General features: G+C 35.4%; 1 long non-coding RNA gene across 1 annotated transcript; it reads right to left on the reverse strand.

Annotated features, from left to right (window-relative positions):
* Window positions 1-5190: 5190 nt before the first annotated feature.
* LOC306988193 lies at window positions 5191-8094 on the reverse strand. Its single transcript, XR_013795348.1, has 5 exons — window positions 7791-8094; window positions 7242-7352; window positions 6931-7044; window positions 6520-6612; window positions 5191-5409 (listed from the first exon to the last, which is right to left on the reverse strand). It is a non-coding gene; the product is annotated as an uncharacterized lncRNA (long non-coding RNA).
* Window positions 8095-8651: the final 557 nt, after the last annotated feature.

Genomic DNA, 8651 nt, shown 5'->3' on the forward strand with positions numbered 1-8651 from the left:
AAAGTGAGCATTTTTACATGAATTGGCACCATTCACTTCTCGTTACCCAGAGAAGTCTAAATTATTATTCTATTTTTTTGGTAATCAACATTATGCCACAAATGCTGTCGATTGAGCCTAACCTGCGCATTACAGCTGAAATATTCCTTTAAAGTCGGCATGAAACAGAAGTTGTGATAGTCCTTTCTTCCTTATTGTGACGTATATCTGAGTGAAACGGCTTCTGGAACAAGAACAAATTTAAGGCGGGGCTCGATTTTGTCCACTGGAAATTGATTGGATGATTGGATACGGTTGTGGTTTGCTATTGGTGGATCTCATGTGATTGACAGGTTGCCCCGCCCTCGTCATCAGAGAAGAGATGAGATGAGCTGCAAGAGGGAGGGGAAGTTATTCTGATTTAAGATTATGAGACACATGAATTTAAAATAATAATAATAATAATAATATAAATGGTTAAATAATGAATAACAAATACTGCAATATTCCATAAAGAAAAATATAACAATTGCCTATTTTGATTTCATGGTGACTTTAAGGGAATGGCGCATCTTACTCCACTCATCTCTATAGTGAGCTATTTAAACTGGCTTTTATTTAGACTGCACTACACAGACAATTACACTAACACTTTTCCCTGTGTGTTGTCAGCAGACTATTAATGCAGAGTTTCTCTCTCTTTCTCCTGGCTCACAGCGTGTCTTTGCTGGACTGGAAAGGCCTTTAGCGTGAAACTGTCTCATGCTTCAACACTTCACTTTGCCTCTCAAGTGCCTGGAAATTGCACTAATTTTTTCTTTTATTATTGTGAAGGTGCCTTCCTCATTTGACAATCAGTTGTGGGTGAAATTAGCCTTGTCATTTCCATGCCTATGCCCCTCCATTTCTGTCGCTCTCATTGTTTTGTCAGAGCTGCCGACAACTGAATCTGCTAACAGTGATTTATGTTTTCCTCCCTTGAATCATAGTTTCTGAATGTTCAAGTGAGCTACACACATTCACTCTCAATGCTTTAGTTTATATAAACTGTTAAAATTTCAAATACATCTCAGTAGGAGAGAATACTTCATGAATATTTGCTTTTATTGATGCTTATCACATTTATTTCCAATATGTACGCTGTAATATATGTATGTATATGTATATACAATCAATAAGTTATGACAACATATGTTTTTACATGGCTTTTACTCATCAAAATATATTAAGCAGTTTTCAACTTTTTTTTCATAAGTTAAACAAGATTCATCCCTTTTAAGTCAGTTTAATGCAATTTAAGTTGAACTAACTTAAACATTCAAGTTGATTGTACCGGTACTTAAAACTTAAACATCCAACTTAAAAATTCAAGGCCTGAACTTTAAGGACTTTAAATCTGAACTATGAACTATCACGATACGTATAACAACAGTGTAATGAAACGTTGTCATCTGTTTTAGATAAAACCGAATGGATATTTCGGTTATTTCACACTGAAAGTGTCGTTAAACATGCAGGCAGCAACAGAATATATATTTTTTCTGAAGATATGATCAATAAGTTATGACAACATATGTTTTTAATTGCTTTAACTCATCAAAATAAGTTATGCAATTTCAACTTTTTTATGTTACACAAGATTCAAGATTTAAGTCAGTTTAATGTAATTTAAGTTGGAATGACTTAAACATGCAAGTTGATTGTACTTAAAAATGTACGGTAGCAATTTTTGTTTTTTAGGCACGTTTTTTCCAATATTTTTCCAGAGAAGTAGTCTGTAATTTACAATGATATATATATATATATATATATATATATATATATATATATATATATATATATATATACATATACCGGTATATAAGAATGTATAGTTGCCCTCGGTGTCCCCTACAGCTCCAAGCATTGCTGGGGAGTTTGCTGGTTCTCGATGTTGATCTGACACAGAACGAGGGGCTGAAAGCAGTCGGGGTGTTGTACGAGTACTCATGTGTGTTGTGAGGTGAACACACACGGCTAGCTGACACAGCGCCAGAGGAAAGCTCTATTTTTGGTCTCAGATATAGATAAGTTTGGCAGCTCTTTTCACTGCCTCTCAAAGAGCTACAGGTCAGCCAGCAACGAACCTTAAACGAGTAAAAGAACGAGTTGTAATCTGGAGCCGGCTAACCCTGCCATCCCCGAGACAGCCCAGCATCTGCCCACTGGTGCGGGGACTGAAAAATGGGAAAATGGAAATATGGATTTTGCAGTGCAGAACAGAATAGCATGGAGAGGATTTTGAAGAAACGCTGTCATGCAAAAAGTTTATTCAGTGATATGAAAGATTGGATTAGCAAAAACGTATTATGTCTGGATTTGTTCAAATAGGTACTTAGGTTTCTTAACACTCTGCGTGGATACATCAGTTGCATTTATCTTATGCTGCATTATGCTTAATAGATGTATTGATCTGCAAATGTAATTCTCTGCCGTACTGAAGGAATCAATGGGAGGTAGACCCTTTCTGTGGGCCAAATCTTTTAATGCTGCATTAAATGAGGCAAATATTAGATTTGAAATTCATGCTTTTCTCTGAGGAGGCAAGAGAGGAAATCCCTTCTCGAACAAATAAAATAAAATATTTGAAAAATCTTGCAATGGAAGTGGATGGAATCCGTTTCAATTATATAGCCAAAAGACATAAAACAATATTCAAGTTAACTTGGTTATAATTTGAAACGAAATGCTTCCAAGCAGCAACAAAAACTTAGAGCAAATCATATAAAAGTTTTAACATAATAATGAATAAAGCAGCTCCTCTTTAAATAAAGTTAAAGCCATAACTTACTTACATTAAGTGTGTAAACATATTATAAGCTTCACATTTCTGCTTTTAAATCCTCTAAAACTTCCATTGTACTGTAAGTTCCTCGTCATAACCTCCATGCGTTCATTCGTTCGTTCTTTCATACATACATTCATTCATGAATTAAGAACAACAAATACTACCATGATGTGAATGTAATTTTGTAATTTTACAAATCACCATTGAGATAATATAGTATTATTTTGTTTAATTATTTGCATTGCAGTGATGATGCTCTTGGGGAAAAATGTGTATGATAAAAATTTTTTTCGCAATTGCGTGTTTATATATATCGCAATAATTATTTTCAGAATTATTGTGAGATTCTATCTCGCAATTCTGACTTTTTCTCTCAATTATATCTCCAAATAATTACTTTTTCTCAGAATTGAACCTTCGCAGGGAGCTTGATTGACAGGTGATCTGACCAATCAAACTTCGGCATCCGCCATTTTGTCCGACAAAGCAGTCAGGAGAGTTAGTAGATTAACATGGGAGGATTTGAACTTGAGAAGCGGAGTGTACTAACGTCTTTCCGCGGTTAAAACAACATTCCTCCTGATGTTCATTCATGTTTATTTGATGCTATAAATGAACTAGAAGGAAGAGATGATCGGTTCACGAGCGGCTTTAACTGAGGCGACACAGCGATCTGTCAGGCACATTAAAGAGACACAAAACGGTATTTATTGTTTACATTTATTTTTAAAAATTACCAAATTTGAAAGGTGAGACTTTGTTTAATATGTTTAATATCAAAAGTAACGAAAAGTAACCTGGTCTGTGTCTGTCAGTGTGTTGTCAGTGTCCTCTCTGCTCCCCGATGTGTTTTTCACTGCGTGAGAATGTGTGTGTGTGAGAGCAGCGTAGCTTGTAGGACATAGCGACAGTAACTAAGGGGGGCGGGTCTTTGCGAACGTTCAGTTGTGAGTTTATATCTCACAATTCTGACATTTTCTTACAATTGCGAGTTTCTATCATACAACTCTGACCTTTCTACAAATAAAATTCAACATTTTATTTTACAGTATGTGTACTTACAGTGTACTTATCCAAGAAAGTAGTGGTAATATAAGATAACTACATGGGTTAGGTTTAGGGGTAGGTTCAGATTTAATACCTAGTTATTACCCAGTTATTGTACTTACTGTAATAAGAACATGGTATGTACAGGCGGAAAAGGACTGTAAAATATATTGCAATCAACTTTTGTTTCTCGAAATTGTGAGTTTACATCTCGCAATTATGACTTTTTTTCTTGAAATTGTGAGTTTACATCTCGCAATATATCTCAAGTTTATATCTCGCAAATTCTGACTTTATAACATGCAATTGCGAGTTCATGTCACACGATTCTGAGAAAAAGGGAGAATTGCGAGATGCAAATTCAAAATTGCGAGAAACAAAAGTCAGAATTGCAAGATAAATTATTATTTTTTCAGTGGCGGAAACAAGCTTCCATACAAAACAGGCCTTATTTATTATATTGTATATTTACATATATTTTGCTTTGATTATATGTTTTCCTACAGCTTTTAAGAGATTCAACTATTTAGCGTTTATTAATATGCTCTTTTTTTTTTCAATGAACATTATGTCATAAATGCTGTTGATTTAAACAGAATTGGAATTGAACTTGGGATATTCCTTTAAAGTCCCACTCCGATCATATTTTGAGCTATTTTTAAACATTCCCAGTGGTCTTTAAATTATGATTATGCCATTTTTAGCCAAAATCTCAAAACCTGTGCCGTTTTCTGGGACTTCGCTTCAGCAGAGCGGCAGTAGCTCATTAGCAATTCGCCTCTGCGTTGTGGGCGGAGCCGTTGGCACGGAGAAGCATTACAGTATTATATATACACGTTAATTATTATTATCCGAAGTTAAAGCTGCAGTCCGTCGTTTTTCCTCTTTGTCGCCATCTCTGTAAGAAATCTGCAATTGCAGTTATTCGCGGAATTATTAACTGTGCGTGGGTAGTAAATCGGCATGAAACGGCGCGGATGAACACAATTGAGGCTGCCGCGTCGCTGTGGATACTGTAACGTTACTGTCATCAGCAATCTCAGAGTATACTTTTTGAAAGTGTCAACATTACACTGTTAGCCCGGACAAGTTGAATCTACTTAAAAAATGTGAGCAAACTGGTTGCCCTAAAATATTTAAGTAATGGTAACTTTAAAAATTCAAGTTGATTTAACTTAAAATCCTTTGTAATATAAATTACTTTGCAGTTAGTACACATAGTATATTTAAGTTCAATGTACTAGCCCGTATACTTAAAAAATGTGAGCAAACTGGTTGCCCTAAAAAAATTAAGTAATGTGTACTTGATAACTTCAGTAAAATAAAATAAAAAAGCAAGCAAATAACTTAAGAAAATTTTCTCTCTCTTTTTATTTCAATTGAAACATTTTCATTTCAAAATACAACAGTGAAGAAACAATTTCTTGCCTTCAAGTTTAAGAGGTTTCTAACTTTTGTAATAAGACTGTCTACTCAGAAACTAGCTGTGGACTTTCTGAATCCAGGCATAGGATTCCCACTGGAATTTGGTGGTACGAGTCCTGGTCATTGACATCCTAACAAAGAAACAGATTGACACGGCATTATAATGACAGTTAGATAATACTGAGTTGTCAACTAAAATGTATATCCAATACAATGTAAACTACACTGAAATGCATTAAAAAAAGTTACCACTTTCTTCATTAACTGGATATTTTACACACTTTCAGCCCCAGTTGTGCACACGCTTTTATGGTTAGCTGCCAAGCCACATTCACTGCACTTTTGCTACAAATACTTGTAATGTATAAATCTATTTATGGTAGCACTGTCCTTCAAAATCAAAAGACATTAGTAAAAGGTATTACTTTCAGTTGTACTTAAAGGCTTCGTTCACCCAAAAATTTAAATTCAGTCATTAATTACTCACCCTCACATCATTCCAAACCTGTAAGACTTTCGTTCATCTTCAGAACACAATAAATATATTTTTGAAAGATATTCAATATCTTTGAAATCTGAGAGTTTTCTGTTCCTCCATTGACATTCTGCAAAACTATCACTTTCAAGATCCATAAAGGTAAAACCTCATTAAAGTAATCCATATGACTCCAGTGGTTTAACCAAAATTTTATGAAGTAATGTGAATGCTTGGTGTGCACTAAAATAATAAAATGTTGTTAATTACAAAATATATATTTCCAATGCACATTCACAAGAGCACCATGACGCATGGTTAAACCACTGGAGTCACATGGATTATTTTACTGATGTCTTTACAACCGTTCTAGGGCTTGGAAGTGGTAGTTGCGTAGACTGTCACTGAAGGGACATACAGAAACCCTCAGATTTCATTTGTGTTTGAAAGATGAACGAAAGTCTTACAGGTTTGGTAGGACATGAGGGTATGAGTAATTAATGACCAAAGAATGAGTAATGAATTTTTATTTCTGGGTGAATTAATCCTTTAAACTGCAGAAATAAATATTTTATTTTGAGCCTATTTCACATTTGAAGACAAATATTTTCAGTTTTTCATTTCATTAACCAATATTACAGATATTCCGAAATATTAAAAATACTGAAAATAAATGTCTGGGAGATACTGATAAACTATTCTGAACATTAGTAGCAGACAGGACTCTAATGGTAACAGTAACATTTAAAACCTATTAAAAACTTACAGAGCAGGTCTTAAAGAATGCAGAAGGGTCATCCCCCAAAATGACCGGCAGTCCACGAAGGCAAAGGGACCGAACATCTGTTGGCTCGGTGGTCTGGAAGATATTGGAGATATTGAAGTTTGTTAGGGATGCTCACCCAAATTTCCCCCAAATTTGTCTGATTTTGGTAAGTAAAGAACAGGGCAAGACAAGATGACAAACAGGAAAGGAGAGAGCAGAGAATGGAGGAGTAAAGGAAAAAAGACAAAACAAGAAAAGTGGAAGAGTATAGTGGAGAGGACATGAGAAAGAAATTTGAGATTTAAGAATGGAAAGAAAAAGAAAGTGAAGTCCAGAGGAAAGAGGAGAAGAAATTAGAGAAATTACAATAGGAAAAAGAGGGGGTAGACTGATGTAGACAAATAAACCCACCTTTGTCTGGCGTAAAAGCTCAGCCAAAATCAGATTTGGAGAGTAATGATCAAGTGCATCAAAGAAGTTCTCTCTGAGATTTTTCCCCACCACTCTGTTGAACTCATAATAAACCTAGGTAAACATAGCAAACAATATTGGCTGTCACCACATCTATGACCACAACATGATTTCAGTCACAGTTTATGACCTAAGTGGTCATAAATAGCCATTTTCATTTATACATATGTTTATTCAAATACTCAATTTAAAAAATTAAAAACGTAGCAAAATGTACGTTTTTTTTCTAATTTAAGCTTAAATTCACTCACCAGATTAAGTAAACTGTGGTCGGTCGTCGTGTCTCACTGGAAATCTCGTTGTATCTGTGTCGAACATGCAGGGGTTAAAATGGGACCGCCGTGCACGAGTGAGAAAACCACCTAGTTAACAAGTGAAAATGTCACGACCTGTTTAAAGCATGTTATTGCTCACAAACAGCCCCTCAATAAAATAAAATAAAAACTCAAACCAATAACGTTAAATAGACGAAAAAAGTCAGATTAATTCGCCAGGAGATCGAGCGGGCTTCGTGTTCGCTGCACTCAAGTGAAAATGGTTTTATGGGGCATATTTTTGTCCCAAACGGTTTAAAACAATGTTTATACACTACTCACAAACATCATTTTGATGGAGAGAGAGAAAAAACAAAATGAACAGACGAAACTATGTCTGCTAAATTCGCCTGTGTTTCAAGTTCAAGCGGGGCTAGTGAAAAGAAGTCCAAAATTACTTAAAACAACGTTTTCACAACTCAAACAATAATCGGTGAAAAATAGAAACAATAAACCTGACTAAAACATTTGTTTTAAACTACTTACCAACAGCTCTACGAATTTGCATGCACTTTTCAACCACGAGAGAAAATGGCGTTGCTTGCCTGACTTGAAACAACTGTGTGTGCGTGCGTCACGTGTGTGTGTCCTTGTGGCGAGTGGGGGTAAGGGGCGTGGTCAGTACACAAACTCTACAATTTTAATCCATTAAACTTAAAGTTTTCCACACATTCAAATATGTCTACAAAAGTAGTAGAATTCACTTACATTTTTATAGTAATGCATTCAAAATTAAATAATTTAAGTGTACTGTAATTAAATTGTTAATTAGATATAAAATCCGGGCTAACAGTGTAGAATTTTCATCGGAAAATGTCATCTGAACAAGTAAGTAACATTCACTTTTGTTCTGACCAAATTCGGGGGGTGGGGGGAAGCATTGCAGTAGCTATATCATGCGGATTAAATCTAACGATTGGTTATATCACGTCAAAACGTGAAAAATATATTTTTTCTTTAGCCACTCTGAAGTCCGAAGTCTTTGGGTTTTACAACTGGTGAATCTCCAGTTGTCACTGGTGATTGTCGCTTTAAACTTTCGGGATCCGCCATACCAAGTGCTAAGCTAAACCCACCATCATCCACACACGCTAGCCGGGGACTCCTTCTCTATGTGTACAGAAGTGACGTAATGACGCAAAGACATGCTCGAAATTCCCGCGGAAATCCACCAGTACCACTGGAATTAAAATCATTATTACAAGCTTACCGTTTTGAATCGAGGTAAGGCAAGCAGATCGTTTTGAACACTGGCTGGTTACGTTTTTTTTCAAAAATGTCTTTTTTGATATTTTTAAACCCAAAAAAGTGCCGGACTGCAGCTTTAATCAAAGTTATCACCGATCA

This window comes from Phoxinus phoxinus (genome assembly GCF_949152265.1).
Source record: "Phoxinus phoxinus genome assembly, chromosome: 20".
Lineage (NCBI taxonomy): Eukaryota > Metazoa > Chordata > Actinopteri > Cypriniformes > Leuciscidae > Phoxinus > Phoxinus phoxinus.